General features: G+C 42.3%; 1 protein-coding gene across 3 annotated transcripts in view; it reads right to left on the reverse strand.

The window, feature by feature from the left end:
• LOC139415358 (1-phosphatidylinositol 4,5-bisphosphate phosphodiesterase beta-4-like) overlaps positions 1-24,240 on the reverse strand; it is a 136,124-nt gene that overhangs the window by 74,091 nt on the left and 37,793 nt on the right. Inside the window, exon 1 of one of the 3 annotated variants that reach the window (XM_071163440.1) lies at positions 3,953-4,131. The exons of the other annotated variants lie outside the window; for them this stretch is intronic. The gene's annotated coding sequence lies outside the window, so the exon portion shown is untranslated. Of the gene's footprint in view, positions 1-3,952; positions 4,132-24,240 lie in introns of those variants that run through there. 3 annotated transcript variants of the gene reach the window in all.

A 24,240-nucleotide genomic window follows, 5' to 3' on the forward strand; every position in this document is an offset into this window, starting at 1 on the left:
TCTACACACAATACCCCATAATGACAAAGCAAAAACAGATTTGTAGACATTTTGCTAATAAAAAAAATAAATAAATACGGAAATATCACATTTACATAAGTATTCAGACCCTTTACACAGTACTTTGTTGAAGCACATTAGGCAGTGATTATAGCCTGGAGTCCTCTTTGGTATGACGCTACAAGCTTGGCACACCTGTATTTGGAGACTTTCTCCCATTCTTCTCTGCAGAATGTTGAACCGTTTGGTCTGGAGCTGGTTTTCATCAAGTTTCTCTCTGTACTTTGCTCCGCTCAACTTTGTCTTGATCCTGACTAGTCTCCCAGTACCTGCTGCTGAAAAACATCACCACAGCATGATGCTGCCACCACCATGCTTCACCGTAGGGATGGTGCCAGGTTCCCTCCAGATGTGACGCTAGGCATTCAGGCCAAATCTTGGTTTCATCAGACCAGAGAATCTTGTTTCTCATGGTCATAGTATTTAGGTGGCTTTTTGTAAACTCCAAGCAAGCTGTCTTGTGCCTTTTACTGAGTGGCTTCCGTCTGGCCACTCTACCATAAAAGCCTGATTGGTGGAGTGCTGCAGAGATGGTTGTCCTTCTGGAAGGTTCTCCCATCTCCACAGAAGAACTCCGGAGCTCTGTCAGAAGTATGTGAGAAGTATTTTCATTTTTCAGACTACATTTCCCATGATGCTTCCCACATCCCTGCATAATATGAAGGCCACTAGGGACTTAAGCTCCTAAATGGAGACATCCTCTCAGGCATGGTTGTGTTTGCTCCTGTCTCTGTGTCTCTGCTCTGAACTGTGGCTTACCTTAACTCACCAGGATTCATAGGCATTTCCCATGATGCATTTCTCCTCCATCGTCATTGTGGAGAACCGTCAACATTAAACCCCTAAATAACCCTGATCTGTCAGACTGGACTGGGTTGTAGCAGTTCCCATCACTGTTAACCATGTTAGACTGTGGCACAACAGCAGTCGTTGATTGTGGAGTTTCCGTCAGGGAGGGAGGACAGAAAGGGTTAATTAAGTGAGACATTTCAAATGTTATATCATTGGCTATGTACAGTTTTGTAACAATGTCTAAATAGTTGAAGTACAAAAGGGATAATAAATAAACATAAATATAGGTTGTATTTACAATGGTGTTTATGCTCCACTGGTTACCCTTTTCTTGTGGCAACAGGTCACAAATATTGCTGCTGTGGTGGCACACTGTGGTATTTCACCTAATAAATATGGGAGTTTATGAAACATTTGATTTTGCTTTGTAATTCTTTGTGGGTCTGTGTAATCTGAGGGAATAATGTGTTCTTGATATGGTCATGCATTTGGCAGCAGGTTAAGAAGTGCAGCTCCGTTTCCACCTCATTTTGTCAGCAGTGGGCACACTGCTGGTCTGCCTACGGTGGCCTCTCTTGATAACAAGGACATGTTTATGGAGTCTGTACATAGTCAAAGATTTTCTTAATTTTGGGTCAGTCACAGTAGTCAGGTATTCTGTCACTGTGTATTCTCTGTTTAGGGCCAAATAACATTCCAGTTTGCTCTGTTCTTTTGCTGATTCCTTCCAATGTGTCAAGTAATTATCTTGTTTGTTTTCTCCTGATTTTATTGGGTCGAATTGTGTTGCTGCCCTGGGGCTCTGTGTGGTCTGTTGGTGTTTGTGGACGACCTGGCTGAGGGGACTCTTCTCCAGGTTAATCTCTGAATTTGGTAAGGGATTTGTCATGGAAGGTTTGAAAATTGCTTCCTTTTCTGGATTTTGATCAAGAGCGGGAATCGTCCTAATTATGCTCTGCATGCAATATTTGGTGTTTTACATTGTACACGTAGGACGTTATTGCAGAATTCTACATGCCGTCTCAATTTGATGTTTGTCACATTTAGTGAATTTTTGGTAGGTGAGTAGACCCCAGACCTCACAACCACAGAGGGCAATGGTTTTTATAACTGTTTTAAGTATTTTTTAGCCAGATCCTAATTGGGATGTCAAACGTTATGCTCAGATCATTCACAGCTTTGTGAAAGTTACCTGTGGTGCTGATGTTTCAGCCGAGGTAGGTATAGTTTATTGTGTGCTCTAGGGCAACAGTTTGTAGGTGGAATTTGTATTTGTGGTCCTGGCAAATGGAGCTTTTTTTGGAACACCATTATTTTTGTCTAACTGAGATAACTGTCAAGGCCAAAGTCTGACGGAATTTGTGTAGAAGATCTAGGTGCTGCTGTAGGCCCTCCTTGGTTGGGAATAGAAGCTGCAGATCATGTGCAAACAGTAAAGATTTGACTTCACAGTCTAGTAGGGTAAGGCCGGGTGCTTCAGAATGTTCTAGAGCCCTCGACAATTCGTTGACATACAGTGCCTTTGTAACAGTATAGCTTCCGTCCCTCTCCTCACCCCAACCTGGGCTCGAACCAGGGACCCTCTGCACACATCAACCACAGTCACACACGAAGCATTATTACCCATCGCGCCACAAAAGTCACGGACCATGCAGAGCAAAGGGAACCACTACTTCAAGGTCTCAGAGCGAGTGACGTCACTGATTGAAACGCTATTAGCGCGCACCACCGCTAACTAGCTAGCCATTTCACATCAGTTACACTTAACCCCCCTTTTGACCTCCTTTTCCGCAGCAACCAGTGATCCGGGTCAACAGCATCAATATAACAGTAAAACTTTAGTCCGTCCCCTCGCCCGAACCAGGGACCCTCTGCACACAGACAACAGTCACCCCTCGAAGCATCGTTACCCATCGCTCCACAAAAGCCGCAGACCTTGCAGAGCAACGGGAACCACTACTTCAAAGTCTCAGAGCGAGTGACGTCACCAATTGAAACGCTATTAGCGCGCACCACCACTAACTAGCTAGCCATTTCACATCGGTTACACTTTCAGAAAGTATTCAGACCCCTTCACTTTTTCCACATTTTGTTACGATACAGCCTTATTCTACAAAGGATTAAATAAATACAAATCCTCAGAAATCTACACACAATACCCCATATTGACAAAGCTAAAACAGGTTTATAGAATTTTGGGGAAATTTATTGCAAATAAATATTCAGACCCCTTCCCATGAGACTCGAAATTGAGCTCAGGTGCATCCTGTTTCCATTGATCAACCTTGAGATGTTTCTACAACTTGATTGTAGTCCACTTGTGGTAAATTCAATTGATTGGACAAGATTTGGAAAGGCACACACCTGTCTATATAAGGTCCCACAGTTGACAGTGCATTTAAGACCAAAAACCAGGCCACGAGGTTGAAGGTAAAAGCTAAGAGATGGGATTGTGTTCGAGGCACAGATCTGGGGAAGGGTACCAAAAAATGTCTGCAGCATTGAAGATCCCCAAAAATACAGTGTCCTCCATCATTCTTAAATGTAAGACGTTTGGAACCACCAAGACTCTTCCCAGAGCTGGCCGCCAGCCAAACTGAGCAATCGGGGGAGAAGGGCCTTGCTCAAGGAGGTGACAAAGAACCCAATGGTCACTCTGAGAGAGCTCTAGAAACTTCCAGCAGGACTAACATCGCTGCAGCACTCCACCAATCAGGCCCTGTCCCTCAGGCTTACAGTACGGGGGACTGGAGAAAGGAGATAGTGTAACACAAAGCTCTTAATAGGACTGTGATACAGAGCTAATATGAGACGCTTTACACGAGGCCCATTCCACCTAGAGAGGATACAGAGGCCCATAGGAAGGATATTACATTTAGAAACCACAGGAGCAACACAAAAAAGGTATCGCGACTTCGGCATTAGCCTTTCAACCTGTTCTTTACATAGAATCAAATCATTTTGTGACGGAAATCTTTCCGTTTTCGTTGCCATCTTTCCGTCACACGCTGACCATCGTGGCCATACTGCTGCTGACTCACACACACACACACAAAGACCGATAAAAAGCAGATGAACTCGTAAAAATAGCGAACATTACCTTCACATCTCTCTCTCGCTTGCTCCCTCCCTTCGCTCTCTCTCTCTTTATCTCTGAGTTCTATATATAGCAGTTCATTTTCAGCCCAGCAAAATGGAGTTAAACAAAGGACTTAACACATCACCTAATGGATGGGGCTCCCCCTTATACACTACCCTCCAGTAAATGATGTACAGTACAGTGTGTAGTGCATTTCTAAGTGCTCCAGTACAGTCCTGCATTTGAGTCTGCATGCTAAAGCTCCACCTCCAACAAACAGAGGTCTCTCTGATAGTGGAGGAAGGAGGGGGAGGAGATGGGAGTGTTCCCCCAGGCTATCAGCATATAAGAAGGCTGCAGTACAGTGTGTGTGTGTGTGTGTTATTTCCAGAGCTGAAGCACAGGGAGACCCCTTTGCATAATGAGAGAATAGGAGGGAAGGACTGAGAGAGAGAGGTCAATCTAACACAGCGTTTCCCAAACTAAGAGTCGCCAGATTTGAAAATGGGGTCGCGAGAGAAACTCTGAAATAAAATAAATAAAATTGAGCTTGGTTCATAGAACCGGGGTTATGTCAGTAACCTCCGTTAGCCGCTAGATGCGGAAAAAATAAACAGAGTGGTTTTGGTTTTCTTCCTACAGATGTGGCTCTATCTTATAAACCGTTTAAGCTACAAAATATTATGACCCCGTCCCTAAAAGATAACACGTACAGTTGAAGTTGGAAGTTTACATACAATTTGGTTGGAGTCATTAAAACTCATTTTTTAACCACTCCACAAATGTCTTGTTAACAAACTATAGTTTTGGCAAGTCGGTTAGGACTAGAGGTCGACCGATTAATCGGAATGGCCGATTAATTAGGGCCTATTTCAAGTTTTCATAACAATCGGAAATCTGTATTTTTGGGCGCCGATTTCCAATTATTAAAAAATGTAAAAAAGTTTTATATACCTTTATTTAACTAGGCAAGTCAGTTAAGAACACATTCTTATTTTCAATGACTGCCTAGGCACTGTGGGTTAACACGACAGATTTTCACCTTGTCAGCTCAGGGGTTCCAATCTTGCAACCGCACAGTAAACTAGTCCAAAGCTCTAACCATTGCACTCCACGAGTAGCCTGCCTGTTACAGAGCATGCAGTAGAAGCCAAGGTAAATTGCTAGCTAGCATTAAACTTATCTTATAAAAAAACAATCAATCATAATCACTAGTTATAACTACTAATCCAGTTTAGCAGGCAATATTAACCAGGTGAAATTGTGTCATTTCTCTTGCGTTCATTGCACGCAGAGTCAGGGTATATGCAACAGTTTGGGCTGCCTGGCTCATTGCGAACTAATTTGCCAGAATTTTACGTAATTATGACATACATTGAAGATTGTGCAATGTAACAAGAATATTTAGACTTCGGGATGCTACCCGTTAGATAAAATACCGAACGGTTCCGTATTTCACTGAAATAAACAAAACGTTTTGTTTTCGAAATGAGTTTCCGGATTCGATCATATTAATGACCAAAGGCTCGTATTTCTGTGTGTTATTATGTTATAATTAAGTCTGATTTTATAGAGCAGTCTGACTGAGCAGCAGCAGGCCCATAATCATTCATTCAAACAGCACAATCGTGCGTTTTGCCAGCAGCTCTTCGCAAGCACAGCGCTGTTTATGACTTCAAGCCTATCAGCCTAATGTGAAATGGCTAGCTAGTTACCTGGGTGTGCGCTAATACTGTTTCAAACGTCACTCGCTTTTAGATTTGGAGTAGTTATTCCCCTTGCGCTGCAAGGGCCGTGGCTTTTGTGGAGCGATGCTTCAAGTGTGGCTGTTGTCGACGTGTTCCTGTTTCGAGCCCAGGTAGGGGCGAGGAGGGGGACGGAAGCTATACTGTTACACTGGCAATACTATAGTGCCTATAAGAACATCCAATAGTCAAATGTACATGAAATACAAATGGTATAGAGAGAAATAGTCCTATAAATACTATATTAACTACAACCTAAAACCTCTTACCTTGGAATATTGAAGTCTCATGTTAAAAGGAACCACCAACTTTCATATGTTCTCATGTTCTGAGCAAGGTACTTAAACTTACTTTTTTACATGGCACATATTTTACATGGCACACATTTTTACATGGCACACATATTACTTTCTTCTCCAACACTTTTGAGGCTAAATAGATTTTTATTTATGTTTTATATTTATGTTTATGTTTTATATTAAGTTAAAATAAGTGTTAATTCAGTATTGTCATTGTCATTTGTAATTGTCATTATTACAAATAAAAAAAATAGTTTAAAAATAATCTGCTTTTTTTTGGTCCTCCAATAATTGGTATCGGTATTGAAAAATCATAATCGGTCGACCTCTAGTTAGGGCATCTACTGTGTGCATGACACAAGTCATTTTTCCAACAATTGTTTACAGACAGATTATTTCACTTATAATTCACTACATCACAAATCCAGTGGGTCAGAAATTGACATACACTAAATTGACTGTGCCTTTCAACAGCTTGGAACATTCCAGAAAATTATGTCATGCCTTTAGAAGCTTCTGATAGGCTAATTGACATCATTTGAGTCAATTGCAGGTGTAACTGTGGATGGATTTCAAGGCCTACCTTCAAACTCAGTGCCTCTTTGCTTGACATCATAGGAAAATCAAAAGAAATCAGCCAAGACCTCAGAAAAAAAATTGTAGACCGCCACAAGTCTGGTTCATCCTTGGGAGCAATTTCCAAACGCATGAAGGTATCATCTGTACAAACAATAGTATGCAAGTATAAACACCATGGGACCATGCAGCTGTCATACCGCTCAGGAAGGAGAGGCGTTCCGTCTCCTAGAGATTAATGTACTTTGTTGCGAAAAGTGCAAATCAATCCCAGAACAACAGCAAAGGACCTTGTGAAGATGCTGGAGGAAACAGATACAAAAGTATCTATATCCACAGTAAAACGAGTCCTATATTGACATAACCTGAAAAGCCGCTTAGCATGGAAGAAGCCACTGCTCCAAAACCAACATAAAAACGCCAGACTACGGTTTGCAACTGCACATGGGGACAAAGATCGTACTTTTTGGAGAAATTTCCTCTGGTCTGATGAAACAAAAATAGAACGGTTTGACCATAATGACCATCGTTATGTTTGGAGGAAAAGGGGAAGGCCTGCAGGCCGAAGAACACCATCCCAACCGTGAAGCACGGAGTGGCAGCATCATGTTGTGGGGGTGCTTTGCTGCAGGAGGGACTGGTGCACTTCACAAAACAGATGGCATCATGAGGGTGGAAAATTACGTGGATATATTGAAGCAACATCTCAAGACATCAGTCAGGAAGGTAAAGCTTGGTCGCAAATGGGTCTTCCAAATGGACAATGACCCCAAGCATACTTCCAAAGTTGTGGCAAAATGGCTTAAGGACAACAAAGTCAATGTATTGGAGTGGCCATCACAAAGCCCTGACCTCAATCCTATAGAACATTTGTGGGCAGAACTGAAAAGGTGTGTGTGAGCAAGGAGGCCTACAAACCTGACTCAGTTACACCAGCTCTGTCAGGGGGAATGGACCAAAATTCACCCAACTTATTGTGGGATTCTTGTGGAAGGCTACCCAAAACGTTTGACCCAAGTTAAACAATTTAAAGGCAATGCTACCAAATACTAATTGAATGTATGTAAACTTCTGACCCACTGGGAATGTGATGAAAGAAATAAAAGCTGAAATAAATCATTCTCTCTACTATTATTCTGACATTTCACATTCTTATAATAAAGTGGTGATCCTAACTGACCTTAGACAAGGAATATTTACTCGGATTAAATGTCAGGAATTGTGAAAAACGGTGTTTAAATGTATTTGACTAAGGTGTATGTAAACTTCCGACTTCAACTGTACATACTCTTTTCCTCCATTATGCCCACAAGCGTTAAAACAGACCAGGGACTAAATCAGACTGAGGGGAAAAGATCATCATCAATGATCATGTTCTTTCCTACACAGAAGATCATACAAAATTATTACCTGATGATATTCTGACCTTCCCAATAACTTTCTGATGCATTTCGGTCTCTTCAAACCGTACTTTCTTCAGATTGAAATATTGTCAAAAGTACTGTCCGACTGATTTGTATAACAGACTGCCATAGCCAAACTTCAAAAATAAAAAATTGGCTGTTGATTACATCACTTCATCCACGTGGTGGGGTTGCGATTTTTTTTAAATATCAAAATGGGGTCACAAGCCAAAAAGGTTTAGGAACCCCTGATCTAACGCATTAGCTGACTTAAAACCCTTTCTGACCTTTCTGAAACTCCACTATCAACAACTGCTGTTGTGCCACAGTCTAACATGGTTAACAGTGACTGGAAATGGTACAACTCAATCCAGTCTGACAGTCAGGGTTATTAAGGGGTTGAACGTTGACGGTTCTCCACAATGATGCATTATGGGAAATGCCTATGGATCCTAAGTAAGCCACAGTCCAGAGCAGAGACAGGAGCAAACACAACCACAACTGCCTGAGAGGATGTCTTCATTTAGGAGCTTAAGTCCCTAGTGGCCTTCATATATGGAGGGACATTGGGAAGCATCATGGGAAATGTAGTCTGAAATGTAGGCCATAATGCACAACTTTACATACACATAGTTGGCCTATTGATAAAATGTTTTTACCATGGTATAATGCTACTTTGTTACAATGCAACTTTGTTTCAATTTTATCTTGAATTATCTTATCTTGAATTTTATCTTGAATACATTATTCTGAGCTATCAAATACACTACAAGGCCAAAAGAATGTGGACACCAGTTGTCGACCATCTCATTCCAAATCATGGGCATTAATATGGTGTTGTCGTCCCCCCCCCCCCCTTGCTGCTATAACAGCCTCCGCTCTTCTGGGAAGGCTTTCCACTAGATGTTGGAACATTGCTGTGGGGACTTGCTTCCATTCAGCCACAAGAGCATTAGTGAGGTCGGGCACTGATGTTGGGCGATTAAGCCTGGCTCGCTGTGGGCATTCCAATTCTTCCCAAAGGGGGGTTTGAGGTCACGGCTCTGTGCAGGTCAGTCAAGTTCTTCCACACCGATCTCGACAAACTTTGTGCACGGGGGCATTGTCATGCTGAAACAAGGAAGGGCCTTCTCCAAACTGATGCCAAAAAGTTGGAAGCATGGAATCATCTAGAATGTCATTGTGTGCTGTAGCGTTAAGATTTACCTTCACTGAAATTAAGGGGCCTAGCCCGAACCATGAAAAAACAACCCCAGACCAATATTCCTCCTCCACCAAACTTTACTGTTGGTACTAGGTAGTGTTCTCCTGGCATCCGCCAATCCCAGATTAGTCCATTGGACTACCAGATTGGGAAGCTTAACACCACTCCAGCCAACACTTGGCATTGCACATGGTGATCTTAGGCTTGTGTGGGGCTGCTCCGCCATGGAAACCCATTTCATGAAGCTACCGACGAACAGTTACAGTGCCTTGCGAAAGTATTCGGCCCCTTTGAACTTTGCGACCTTTTGCCACATTTCAGGCTTCAAACATAAAGATATAAAGCTGTATTTTTTTGTGAAGAATCAACAACAAGTGGGACACAATCATGAAGTGGAACGACATTTATTGGATATTTCAAACTTTTTTAACAAATCAAAAACTGAAAAATTGGGCGTGCAAAATTATTCAGCCCCTTTACTTTCAGTGCAGCAAACTCTCTCCAGAAGTTCAGTGAGGATCTCTGAATGATCCAATGTTGACCTAAATGACTAATGATGATAAATACAATCCACCTGTGTGTAATCAAGTCTCCGTATAAATGCACCTGCACTGTGATAGTCTCAGAGGTCCGTTAAAAGCGCAGAGAGCATCATGAAGAACAAGGAACACACCAGGCAGGTCCGAGATACTGTTGTGAAGAAGTTTAAAGCCGGATTTGGATACAAAAAGATTTCCCAAGCTTTAAACATCCCAAGGAGCACTGTGCAAGCGATAATATTGAAATGGAAGGAGTATCAGACCACTGCAAATCTACCAAGACCTGGCCGTCCCTCTAAACTTTCAGCTCATACAAGGAGAAGACTGATCAGAGATGCAGCCAAGAGGCCCATGATCACTCTGGATGAACTGCAGAGATCTACAGCTGAGGTGGGAGACTCTGCCCATAGGACAACAATCAGTCGTATATTGCACAAATCTGGCCTTTATGGAAGAGCGGCAAGAAGAAAGCCATTTCTTAAAGATATCCAAGTGTTGTTTAAAGTTTGCCACAAGCCACCTGGGAGACACACCAAACATGTGGAAGAAGGTGCTCTGGTCAGATGAAACCAAAATGGAAGTTTTTGGCAACAATGCAAAACGTTATGTTTGGCGTAAAAGCAACACAGCTGAACACACCATCCCCACTGTCAAACATGGTGGTGGCAGCATCATGGTTTGGGCCTGCTTTTCTTCAGCAGGGACAGGGAAGATGGTTCAAATTGATGGGAAGATGGATGGAGCCAAATACAGGACCATTCTGGAAGAAAACCTGATGGAGTCTGCAAAAGACCTGAGACTGGGACGGAGATTTGTCTTCCAACAAGACAATGATCCAAAACATAAAGCAAAATCTACAATGGAATGGTTCAAAAATAAACATATCCAGGTGTTAGAATGGCCAAGTCAAAGTCCAGACCTGAATCCAATCGAGAATCTGTGGAAAGAACTGAAAACTGCTGTTCACAAATGCTCTCCATCCAACCTCACTGAGCTCGAGCTGTTTTGCAAGGAGGAATGGGAAAAAATGTCAGTCTCTCGATGTGCAAAACTGAGAGACATACCCCAAGCGACTTACAGCTGTAATCGCAGCAAAAGGTGGTGCTACAAAGTATTAACTTAAGGGGGCTGAATAATTTTGCACGCCCAATTTTTCAGTTTTTGATTTGTTAAAAAAGTATCCAATAAATGTCGTTCCACTTCATGATTGTGTCCCACTTGTTGTTGATTCTTCACAAAAAAATACAGTTTTATATCTTTATGTTTGAAGCCTGAAATGTGGCAAAAGGTTGCAAAGTTCAAGGGGGCCGAATACTTTCGCAAGGCACTGTATTGTGCTGACTTTGCTTCTAGAGGCAGTTTGGAACTTGGTAGTGAGTGATACTTGCTTAAGCACTCGGCAGTCCCATTCTGTGAGCTTGTGTAGCCTACCACTTCGCAGCTGAGCCGTTGTTGCTCCTAGACGTTTCCACTTCACAATAACAGCACTTACAGTTGACCGGGGCAGCTCTAGCAGGGCAGAAATTTGACGAGCTGACTTGTTGGAAAGGTGGCATCCTATGACGGTGCCACGTTGAAAGTCATTGAGCTCTTCAGTAAGACCATTCTACTGCCAATGTTTGTCTATGGAGATTGCATGGCTGTGTGCACAGTTTTATACACCTGTCAGCAATGGGTGTGGCTGAAATAGCCAAATCCACTAATTTGATGGGGTGTCCAGATACTTTTGTATATATAGTTTACTTCTCCGTTCTAGAGGAATTCTACCTGTGTGCGTGTGTGTGTGCGTGCGTGCGTGGTTGTGTGTGTGTGTGTGTGTGTGTATGCGTGGTTGTGTGTGTGTGCGTGTGTGTGTAGCTGAACCATTCTGTATCTCATTTAGACCAGATTAGGAGGGCTAGAGTTCAGCTCACGCCCACGCCCACACACACACACACACACAGCTCTTGGTTCTCATCAACTAGGCCTGCCCAAACATGGTCAAAATCCCACACAACATAGGCAAGCAGGCACACACACACACACACACACCAGGGTTTCTGTAAGCCTGTAATAGCAGGCTTTTGGCACCAAAAAACTATAAAAAAGCTGATGAACAAAATTGATGCTGGAAGAAAAAAATCCCATTGCGAAATAATGCTTTTTAGCCTGTTAAATTATGGAAGTACCAGTCGATGGAAATACATTTGACTGGTCATGTTTATCGGTCTATAGGTTCATTTGTGTGTACAGTATATTCGTTATGCATCTTATTGATCACACGCGTACAGCATACAGACACAGAGCGTTTAAGTGAAAATCTGTCGGACAGCGCGAGAGCTGCTGCTACAACATCTTAAACAGCAAATGCATAAGCAACGAAAGGCAGGCTTCTTCAGCGCGTATATATATATTAATCTCTGTCACATGAAACCGCCCGTATGTGCCATGCGCTTTTGACAAGTGTTTTCTCCCGCTAATTGCATTATGGCACGAACATTGCGCACAAGACGGTAGGCTTTGCTGCGCTTCTAATGTGAATACATATTAGTTCATCAACATTTTAAGGTAATCGTTCTCATATGTTTTATCAGACTCATTGCCTTTTAACTTATCTTTTTAAATGTATCCTATTCATACTAGTTGTATTAACGTTGTCCCACACATGTGGATAGAGTCTGTTTGGAATAGGCTATTTCTTCTAGACAAGCTGATCGACAGAATAGGTCAACTTTTCTACTATGGGGGAAAGTAAATTGACATAGGATAGTGATTTTGTTGTTCGTTACTTATCTTGTTGGCTGAGAAAAAGCAAATATGGACAGATATTCTATCTCCAGTGTGCATCAGAATTAGGTTTAAAAAAAGGACCGCACATCGTTGCATCCTCAACTTGCATGTTCTGTTAATATGAATGACCATAATCTAAAATGTGATTTATGTCATTCTGAGCACCGTGTGTGGACGCACTATTCAGGTTACATACCCAATGCATATGGGTCCGGTAAATTTCTTAAATGTCTGGTAAATGAATATGCTGCTGGTCCTAATGGAAACCCTGACAACCACACACACACACAGGGCCAATGACCTCCCAGACCCAGTAGGAACAGTGGAGCCTGGGGCCAGCCTGGATTCCAGCCTAAGAGAACTTCATTATCCCCTAGATAGACTTACCCTGCTGCCCCCTGGACAAGTCATTAGTGGAATATGTTATTGGACAGACTAATAATAGACAGACAGACAGACGTAAAGGCCTGCTGCAGGTCTGTCCCATTTCTTCTTTCACTTTTTCTCAAAGAGCCTCTCTCTCTCTCTCTCTCTCTCTCTCTCTCTCTCTCTCTCTCTCTCTCTCTCTCTCTCTCTCTCTCTCTCTCTCTCTCTCTCTCTCTCTCTCTCTCTCTCTCTCTCTCTCTCTCTCTCTCTCTCTCTCTCTCTCTCTCTCTCTCTCTCTCTCTCTCTCTCTCTCTCTCTCTCTCTCTCTCTCTCTCTCTCTCTCCCTCCCTCCCTCCCTCCATGACCCCCTCAGAGAGTGTGTGGGTTTGAAAGACCGCTAGAGAAGAGAGAGAGAAAGAAGACAGGAAAAGAAACAGAGGGAGCTCTCTCGCTCCAGGGAAAGCACCACAAAACCGCTGAATTCTCCCCCTGCCCAAATAAGTACCTATAAAATAGGATTTGTGTGCCCTCCTGCCCTTATGAAAAGGCATTTTCCAACCTCCGAAATAGAACAAGGCCATATAGAGAAATGGAGAGAAAGAACGAGAAGGGAGAGAGAGAGAGAAGGGAGAGAGAGAGGTGAGGAAAGGGGGCAGGGGTTAAATGGTAGTTTACTTCCCAGTTCCCAGATTTCTAGGCAGATAACCAAGTGTAGGGTTTCACAAACTAGGGGTCGTGACCCCATGTGGGGGTCACCTGATTTGAAAATGGGGTCGCGAGAGAACATATGCGCTTGGTGGGTTATGTCAGTATTCTCCAGTAGCCACTAGATGCGGGTGTAATTAACAAAGCGACTTTCTGTTTTCTTCCTACAAAAATGTGGCTCTATCTTTTGAATGGTTTAAGCTATAAAATATTATGACCGGATCACTGAGAGATAAGACTCTCAGGAAAACATATGTCCAGTTGAAGTCGGAAGTTTACATACACTTAGGTTGGAGTCAATAAAACTCGTTTTTCAACCACCACAAATTTCTTGTTAACAAACTATAGTGTTGGCAAGTCGGTTAGGACATCTACTTTGTGCACGACGCAAGTCACTTTTCAAACAATTATTTACAGACAGATTATTTCACTTAAAACTCACTGTATCACAATTCCAGTGGGTCAGAAGATTATTGATTACCTGATGATACTCTGAACTTCCCTATAGGGGGTCGCGAACCCCTGACCTAGTGAAACTTTAGATTGTTATTCAGAGGTCATGTAATGTTATCCCCATTCATTAGTGTTTGGAGTGGTTTCTGTCAGATCCACGAGCTAACGGAGTGGAATTTAGAGAGAGAGAGAGATAGAGAAGCCCTTTCTTGCCAACAAAAAAAAAGCCTCATCCACAGATGTTGCCCCTCTCTGACACCACCATTGTATACACCCGGGGGGACTGATTGGCTGCGTCCGTCACACACACACACACACACAGTTGAAGACGGAAGTTTACATACACCATAGCCAAATACATTAGAACTTATTTTTTCACAATTCCTGACATTAAATCATAGTAAATATTCCGTCTTAGGTCAGTTAGGATCACCACTTTATTTTAAGAATGTGAAATGTCAGAATAATAGTGGAAAGAATGATTTATTTCAGCTTTTATTTCTTTCTTTCATCACATTCCCAGTGGGTCAGAAGTTTACATACACTCAATTAGTATTTGGTAGCATTGCCTTTAAATTTTGTAACTTGGGTCAAACGTTTTGGGTAGCCTTCCACAAGCTTCCCACAATAAGTTGGGTGAATTTTGGCCCATTCCTCCTGACAGAGCTGGTGTAACTGAGTCAGGTTTTTTGGCCTCCTTGCTTGCACAAGCTTTTTCAGTTCTGCCCACAAATGTTCTATAGGATTGAGGTCAGGGCTTTGTGATGGCCACTCCAATATCTTGACTTTATTGTCCTTAAGCCATTTTGCCACAACTTTGGAAGTATGGTTGGGGTCATTTTCTATATGGAAGACCCATTTGCTACCAAGCTTCAACCTCCTGACTGATGTCTTGAGATGTTGCTTCAATATATCCACATAATCTTCCATCCTCATGATGCCATCTATTTTGTGAAGTGCACCAGTCCCTCCCGCAGCAAAGCATGCCCACAACATGATGATGCCACCCCCGTGCTTCACGGTTGGGATGGTGTTCTTCGGCTTGCAAGCCTCCCCCTTTTTCCTTCCAACATAACGATGGTCATTATGGCAGTTCTATTTTTGTTTCATCAGACCAGAGTACATTTCTCCAAAAAGTACGATCTTTGTCTCCATGTGCAGTTGCAAACCGTAGTCTGGCTTTTGTATGGCGGTTTTGGAGCAGTGGCTTCTTCCTTGATGAGCGGCCTTTCAGGTTATGTCGATATAGGACTCGTTTCACTGTGGATATAGATGCTTTTATACCTGTTTCCTCCAGTATCTTCACACCTTTGCTATTGTTCTGGGATTGATTTGCACTTTTTGAACCAAAGTACATTCATCTCTAGGAGACAGAACGCATCTCCTTCCTGAGCAGTATGACAGCTGTGTGGTCCCATGGTGTTTATGCTTGCGTACTATTGTTTGTACCTTCAGGCATTTGGAAATTGCTCCCAAGGATGAACCAGACTTGTGGAGGTCTACAATGTTTGTTGTTTCATGTATGTTCCTCATTCTCTCACGTTGCCACCACGGTTAGCCTCATTAATAGAGCATGTGAAATGGATGTTTGATAAATCAACGTTCCTTTTTATCTGGTCTGAATAAAGTAAATCAAGTGCATTATGAAGATGACGATGTCGCTCCTCCTTTCCAGATCTGCACATTAAATGCCAGATGAAGGATTTCTCACCGACAGACAGTGTAGTGGTACTCCAGACCACATATTGAGTGTCTCGGTCATTCTTTCAGTCAGAGCATGAAACCGCTTCGCCAGGCCACATATATAGACTCCTTTCTTGAAACATTCACACAGTATCTTAACAGCCTTTATACACTGCTCAAAAAAATAAAGTGAGCACTAAAATAACACATCCTAGATCTGAATGAATGAAATATTCTTATTAAATACTTTTTTCTTTACATAGTTGAATGTGCTGACAACAAAATCACACAAAAATTATCAATGGAAATCAAATTTATCAACCCAGGGAGGTCTGGATTTGGAGTTACACTCAAAATTAAAGTGGAAAACCACACTACAGGCTGATCCAACTTTGATGTAATGTCCTTAAAACAAGTCAAAATGAGGCTCAATAGTGTGTGTGGCCTCCACGTGCCTGTATGACCTCCCTACAACGCCTGGGCATGCTCCTGATGAGGTGGCGGATGGTCTCCTGAGGATCTCCTCCCAGACCTGGACTAAAGCATCCACCAACTCCTGGACAGTCTGTGGTGCAATGGAGCGAGACATGATGTCCCAGATGTGTTCAATTGGATTCAGGTCTGTGGAACGGGCGGGCCAGTCCATAGCATCAATGCCTTCCTCTTGCAGGAACTGCTGACACACTCCAGCCACATGAGGTCTAGCATTGTCTTGCATTAGGAGGAACCCAGGGCCAACCGCACCAGCATATGGTCTCACAAGGGGTCTGAGGATCTCATCTCGGTACCTAATGGCAGTCAGGCTACCTCTGGCGAGCACATGGAGGGCTGTGCGACCCCCCAAAGAAATGCAACCCCACACCATGACTTGCGAATTGCCTATATTTTCCACCTGTTGTCTATTCCATTTGTCAATCAGTGTTGCTTCCTAAGTGGACAGTTTGATTTCACAGAAGTGTGATTGACTTGGAGTTACATTGTGTTGTTTAAGTGTTCTCTTTATTTTTTTGAGTAGTGTATCTATTATAGACATGTTAGTACAGTGGTGAACCTATAGGTCTTCAGTGTGTGACATGTTAGTACAGTGGTGAACCTATAGGTCTTCAGTGTGTGACAGGTTAGTACAGTGGTGAACCTATAGGTCTTCAGTGTGTGACAGTGGTGAACCTATAGGTCTTCAGTGTGTGACAGGTTAGTACAGTGGTGAACCTATAGGTCTTCAGTGTGTGACAGTGGTGAACCTATAGGTCTTCAGTGTGTGACAGTGGTGAACCTATAGGTCTTCAGTGTGTGACAGGTTAGTACAGTGGTGAACCTATAGGTCTTCAGTGTTTGACAGGTTGGTGATGCTGAAAGGACAGCAACCGTAATACCAGGTCTCTCATGTAGGAGAGAGCACTTTTTGTAATACACAAAGGTCCATTGGTGTAGTAGAGGGTATACGCAGGTAGAAACCGTATACCCACTTTGTCAGGGGGCATTGCTTATACTCATTTCTTAATCCCTACTGATGCGTATCAAAAGAGTGTAGTGGAGGTATACAACATCAATTATGTAGTACAATAGAGAAATCATGCACAAAGTAGCCTACACAATCGCAAAGCACATGAAAGATATTCCAATGCGCAGCACATACAAGTATAGCCTAGTTTCAGCGGAATATCATCTGCAGACAGCAAGAGTGTGCAGCTCTCAACTGGTTTAGCCATGCAGCAGCTCATAGAAGGAGGACATCGGTAGCCGGTAGGGTATGAAAGACATTTCAACTTATGATATCTACTAGGAAATGCTAACTAACGGCAACAATGGGTATGCAAACCAGGTATTGAAAAAGTTTAGTCAGAAGTGTTGGTTAGTAGGCTATTTGTGATGCACAATTGTCATCATGCGCTATTTGCATCAGGGGAGTAGACATGGATGGGCCTGGGTGGACAGAGGCCCACCCACTGGAGAGCCAGACCCTGACAGGTCCACCCAAACAGATTGATGTGGTTTAAGCATTGTGTGGACTTAGACCATCCATTTTTTTTTTACGTGGGATTTTGAGAGTGAAAACTCAATTAAAAAAGCATAATACTTGATTTTTCACACAGGGTGCCTTTCCTTTGCTGGGCAGGTTGTTTGGAAACTTTTTGGCAAAATGCACAACTATTACTTCCCATTGCAAAAAAAAAAAACTTTTCTCATTTAGCACACAAAGTAACCGGTGACCTAAAGTTTAAAGTGGAACTGACAGTGTTTTAACTACTTTGCAGATATGAAACAAACAGACAATCATAATATCACAAAAAAATCTAATTCACAGACCAACCAACTTCATGAGAGGTTTTAAAAATAGGAACCATTTGACCCAACGTGACGAGTCAAATATGACGTACAGTCGTGGCCAAAAGTTTTGAGAATGACACAAATATTAATTTCCACAAAGTTTGCTGCTTCAGTGTCTTTAGATATTTTTATCAGATGTTACTATGGAATACTGAAGTATGATTAAAAGCATTTCACAAGTGTCAAAGGCTTTTATTGACAATTACATGAAGTTGATGCAAAGAGTCAATATTTGCAGTGTTGACCCTTCTTTTTCTAGACCTCTGCAATCCGCCCTGGCATGCTGTCAATTAACTTCTGGGCCACATCCTGACTGATGGCAGCCCATTCTTGCATAATCAATGCTTGGAGTTTGTCAGAATTTGTGGGTTTTTGTTTGTCCACCCGCCTCTTGAGGATTGACCACAAGTTCTCAGTGGGATTCAGGTCTGGGGAGTTTCCTGGCCATGGACCCAAAATATCGATTTTTTGTTCCCCAAGCCACTTAGTTATCACTTTTGCCTTATGGCAAGGTGCTCCATCATGCTGGAAAAGGCATCGTTCGTCACCAAACTGTTACTGGATGGTTGGGAGAAGTTGATCTTGGAGGATGTATTGGTACCATTCTTTATTCATGGCTTTGTTCTTAGGCAAAATTGTGAGTGAGCCCACTCCCTTGGCTGAGAAGCAACCCCACACATGAATGGTCTCAGGATGCTTTACTGTTGGCATGGCACAGATGGTAGTGCTCACCTTGTCTTCTCCGGACAAGCTTTTTCAGGATGCCCCACAATTGGAAAGGGGATTCAGAGAAAATGACTTTACCCCAGTCCTCAGCAGTCCAATCCCTGTACCTTTTGCAGAATATCAGTCTGTCCATTATGTTTTTCCTGGAGAGAAGTATCTTCTTTGCTGCTCTTCTTGACACCAGGCCATCCTTCAAAAGTCTTTGCCTCACTGTGTGTGCAGATGCACTCACACCTGCCTGCTGCCATTCCTGAGCAAGCTCTGTACTGGAGGTGCCCTGATCCCGCAGCTGAATCAACTTTAGGAGATGGGCCTGAAACTTGCTGGACTTTCTTGGGCGCCCTGAAGGCTTCTTCACAACAAATGAACCGCTCTTCTTGAAGAAGAACAATTGAACCGCTCTTCTTGATGATCCGGTAAATGGTTGATTTAGGTGCAATCTTACTGGCAGCAATATCCTTGCCTGTGAAGCCCTTTTTGTGCAAAGCAATGATGACGGCACGTGTTTCCTTGCAGGTAAACATGGTTGACAGAGAAAGAACAATGATTCCAAGCACCACCCTCCTTTTGAAGCTTCCAGTCTGTTATTCAAACTCAATTAGCATGACATAGTGATCTCCAGCCTTGTCCTCGTCAACACTCACATCTGTGTTAACGAGAGAATCACTGACATGATGTCAGCTGGTCCTTTTATGGCAGGGCTGAAATGCATGGAGAAAGAGGGACTTTCTCCATGCAAAACATGCCCCAATGTTTTTTTGGGGGATTCGTTTCATTTGCATGGCAAAGAGGGACTTTGCAATTAATTGCAATTCATCTGATCACGCTTCATAACATTCTGGAGTATATGCAAATTGCCATCATACAAACTGAGGCAGCAGACTTTGTGAAAATGAATGTGTGTGTCATTCTCAAAACTTTTGGCCACGACTGTACACGAAGGCATTGTTGGCAGAATAGATGGATGCAGTTCAATGCATGATTTACATAATTCACCAATACATTTCCTGGTAGTCCAACAAATATTGCTATCAGGTTGTAAATCACAGCTGGCCTGGTACATTGCTTGCTGCCTCCATTCAGGATGCACTGTTTCAGTTTCAATGACTCAATATTCAGGCCAAAATGGACAAATGTAACTAATGCTGGAAATGTCAATACAATCAAACTAACAAGGGCAATGACCCCAAATCATTCATAACGTGGCTAATAGGCTAGCGTATCTATTGTAGCAAGCAACAAATACAGAGCCTAGCATTAGCTAGGAAGACGCCATGCCATGCCATTGGAGGAGTGGGTGAGTGATTGTCTTTTTACCCTCATATTGTTTTTCAGTGGCTATACACAACTATAAATGCAGGACTCATTTAGTTAGCTACCAAGAACTTGAACAACTGTTATCCAGTTAGCATACATCTTGCCATATTGCATCTCCATCCCAAAGCCCTTGCTTGGAAGTGTACTTCGCCAGACTGCCAAGAATCGTGCCCTCATTCAGGCCAAGGTGGCGAGACACGGTAGTGATGACACCATAGGCCTTGTTGATCTCTGCACCAGACAGGATGCTCTTGCCAACATACATGAGGTCCAACATGTACGCTGCAGCGTGTATGGGCTTCAGGCAGAAGTCTTCATGCTTTTTGATGCATTTCAGAACTGTAGTTTCCTCTGCTTGGAGCCACAGTGAAGTGTTATGAAAGTGTTATGGCAGTATGGATTTCTTCTCTTACATCTGCAAGCAGAGTCTGAACATCAGACAGCATTGTCTCCCTCAATCCGTGCAATGGCTCCTGCAATATGTTTCAGGAGTTTCAGGCTGCTGAAAAATACATCATCCAGGAGGATCCTCTTGATGGGGCTGTCCATATCAGCAGACTGTGACATGGCCATTTCTTGGAGGGACTCCTTCCCCTCCAGGAGACTGTCAAACATGATGACACCACCACCCCAACAACGGGTGTTGCTGGGGAGATCAATGTGGTGCTCTTATTCTTCTCACTTTGCTTGGTGAGGTAGATTGCTGCTATAACTTGATGACCCTTCACATACCTAACCATTTCCTTGGCTCTCTTGTAGAGTGTATCCATTTTTTTCAGTGCCATGATGTCCTTGAGGAGCAGATTCAATACATGAGCAGCACAGCCAATGGGTGGGATGTGAGGGTAGGACTTTAGACCAAGCAGTCTTCATGTTCGCAGCAGTGTCTGTCAGCAGTGCAAATACCTTCTGTGGTCCAAGGTCATTGATGTCTGTCTTCAGCTCATCTGCAATGTAGAGACCGGTGTGTCTGTTGTCCCTTGTGTCTGTGCTCTTACAGAATACTGGTTGAGTGGTGGAGATTTTGTAGTTAATTATTCCTTGCCCACGAACATTTGACCACCCGTCAGAGAGGATTGCAATTCAGTCTGCTTTCTCTATGATTTGCTTGACATTTACTTGAACTCTGTTGAAATATGCATCCAGCAAATTAGTAGATAAAGCATGTCTGTCTGGTTGGAGGGGTGTATGCTGGGTGAAGAATATTCAGAAATCTCTTCCAATACACATTGCCTGTGAGCATCAGAGGAGAACCAGTTGCATACACCGCTCAAGCAAGACATTCACCAGCATTTCTCTGGCTACGTTCCTTCATTGAGTTCAAAAAAACTTATGATTCCAGGAGGACCATGAGCTGTTGCTATCGATAAGGTGTCTAATTCATCATGTTCACCTCAAATAGAAGTAGAGGGACTTTTGTCAGAGGTTGCTTGTTGTTATCTCTTAAGGAACTTTATGCAATTGACCAGATGATTCTGCAACTTTGTTGCATTCTTCACATATGATTTGGCACAGTATTTGCAAATGTACACAGCTTTTCCTTCTACATTAGCTGCAGTGATATGTCTCCACACATCAGATAGTGCCCTTGGCATTTTCCTGTAAAGATTAGAAAAAAATACCAAATACAATTCCATGTACAGAAAAATAGTTAAGCAGTTAGATTAAACAACTGCTTTGTAAGATACATGTTTTAAAATGGAAACAGGTGAATTAACACTCCCCAGTTAGTAGGCTCACATGGTAGCAAAATCTAACTCGTAGAAATTGTTAACAAGTTAGAAATGATTTAAACACACTTTGCTGTAGGCTACTATTTACTAGTTAACAAAAAAATCATGTATGTCATATAAAATATATTCACCCCACCCAGTATTGAATTCAAAACGTTACCAGAAAGCATGTAGTCCTTGGCTCAGACAGTGTAGTAGTGTGAGCTCAATAGCATCTCATTAGTGTGCAATATCTTGAGAATCAGCTGTACATGTGATGGAAGAGTGCACTGCACATGTGATGGAAGAAATCACTGTACATGTGATAGAAGAGTGCACTGCACATGTGATGGAAGAGTGCACTGCACATGTGATGGAAAAAAATCACTGTGCATGTGATGGAAGAGTACACTGCACATGTGATGGAAAAAAATCACTGTGCATGCAGGGGGTTGCAATTCTATTGAATTGGGGATAGTTTAACCAAAATATGCCACAAAACCTAAGAATTGCCTTGTGTATCCCACAAAAAAGGTTCACTGTTATAAGCTAACGTTTTTGATGAATTTAAGCAAAATTCCCCAAATTCCCGGGCTTAACTTCTCATGGAAATTTTAAGAAAAAAATTCAAACATTTTCCAGAAAGTTTCCAACTCTTTGCAACCCTACAGCTGAAAAAGTTTGAGAGGGTTTATCTAATGTTCCTTCGTTAGATTTTAGCTCATTTCACTCTGGCTAACATTAGTTGATGATCTTGTTGTTGTTGATGTGCATAACTGAGGGAGAGAGAACCTACCTTTTCATGGTTGTTTGGTCAATAGGACTGTAAAGTTACCAAATGTACCGTGATTTTTACATATTTGCAGAAATCCATTTCAGGTGTATTTTGAGGTTTTTGGCGAATGTGTTATAATGATCTCAAGTCACGCTGTTGCAATTGCCTGTTCAGTTCTACACAGTCCAGTTCAAATTGAATGATGGCAGGCCCGAGTGGCAAATGGCTTGTTTGTAGAAAGGCCTATTGTAGCTCTGATTGGCTGGCTATAGCTCAACGGTCTGTGTAGACTCCGGTCCTGGACAAGGTTTTATTTACGTCAGTGTCTATTAATTGTCCTGAAGACAATATTTCACACAAGTTATTTTCAACAAGATGGCTAACAACAGCAAGTTTGCTCAACAGATGAGGATTATTTTAAACTTAACTGCTTGTTGAAAGTTATTCTTGAAAAGGGAGAAGCTAACAAATTAGCAACAACATCCTCTTTGATAACACCTGCTGCAGCTGCTGCAAACTAGCCGACAACAAAAGCTAGCTAGCTAGACCATGGTAAAACTACTGCTCGCTATCGCGCAGTGACCTGTTGGCCTTTGAGAAGGCAGAAGTTTCTAGAAGTTGTTTGTAAAAACATTCCCACCCATTAAAAAAAATTGTGATTGGTGGATTCGACTATCATTCAAAATGTTTGCCCTAATACAATTCAATGGAAGATGCCTTTATCTAGCTTCTGATGGCTTAGCCAATGGCTGACTTAGCTAACTAGATGTATCTCCCCAGAAACCAGAAAAGAAAAATCCGGATTGGATATTTTTTTTCTCTTCGCTTGTTGTCCATTCCAAAAAAAAACTGAACAGATTAAGTCAGAACATCATTTAAAATAATTATATTACTATCATTATTATATTACTATAATCATTATTTTATAAATCCTTAGCCCTTCTCTGAAGATGTAGAAGGCCCCTTGTTCCCCACTGTGTTTGGGTTAGTAATAATTTGTGACTCGTTTCAGGAAACTAGGCGTATGTCGTGCACTACTTCACAGGAGAGTTATTTGAACGTAAACTTTTATTTTTTTACAAAATGCATTTTTGGGCAGAAATGCCTTCTGGAACATGTGAACTTTCATGTGCCTTAATAACAAACTTGTATGTCATACATAACTACAAATACAATTGTTAAATTACAAGCCTAGTTGGTTTAGCCACAGAAAAAGTCAGGAACCTTCCCGCTAGCCATGATTGTCTGAGATAATGGATGGGCTGGACATGCTGAGAGATGAGTTTGGATTAGTCTGCCATGTAGCACGCTTCTGTCTATAACATGAGATAGTCAGTCAGTATGTGTAGGTAATCTTTTCGAACTCAGATATTTTGAAAGATATCACGTAATAGAACTGCAAAAGTGTTGCTCTCGACCTTTCTTGAGGACCGAGTTTTTAAACTAGTGGAATGCCCGGTGGAAATAAAGTATGATAGCTAAGGAGATGGAGAAAGTTCTGGCGTTTGATTGCAAATATGCAGAGGGAGTCGAAAAGAGAACACACAGAAGGCTGTTGTATAAAACACCTGTGTCCGGATTACATTCAAACTAAAGGCAACCATGGCATCCGTGACAGAGAGTGAGAAGCGTCAGAAAGTATTTTTAATTTCAAGTCAAAGTGTACTGTAGGCTAGCTAACGTTAGCTGGCTGGCTCGCTAGCTAACGC

Source organism: Oncorhynchus clarkii, chromosome 8 (genome assembly GCF_045791955.1).
Source record: "Oncorhynchus clarkii lewisi isolate Uvic-CL-2024 chromosome 8, UVic_Ocla_1.0, whole genome shotgun sequence".
NCBI classification, from domain to species: Eukaryota; Metazoa; Chordata; class Actinopteri; order Salmoniformes; family Salmonidae; genus Oncorhynchus; species Oncorhynchus clarkii.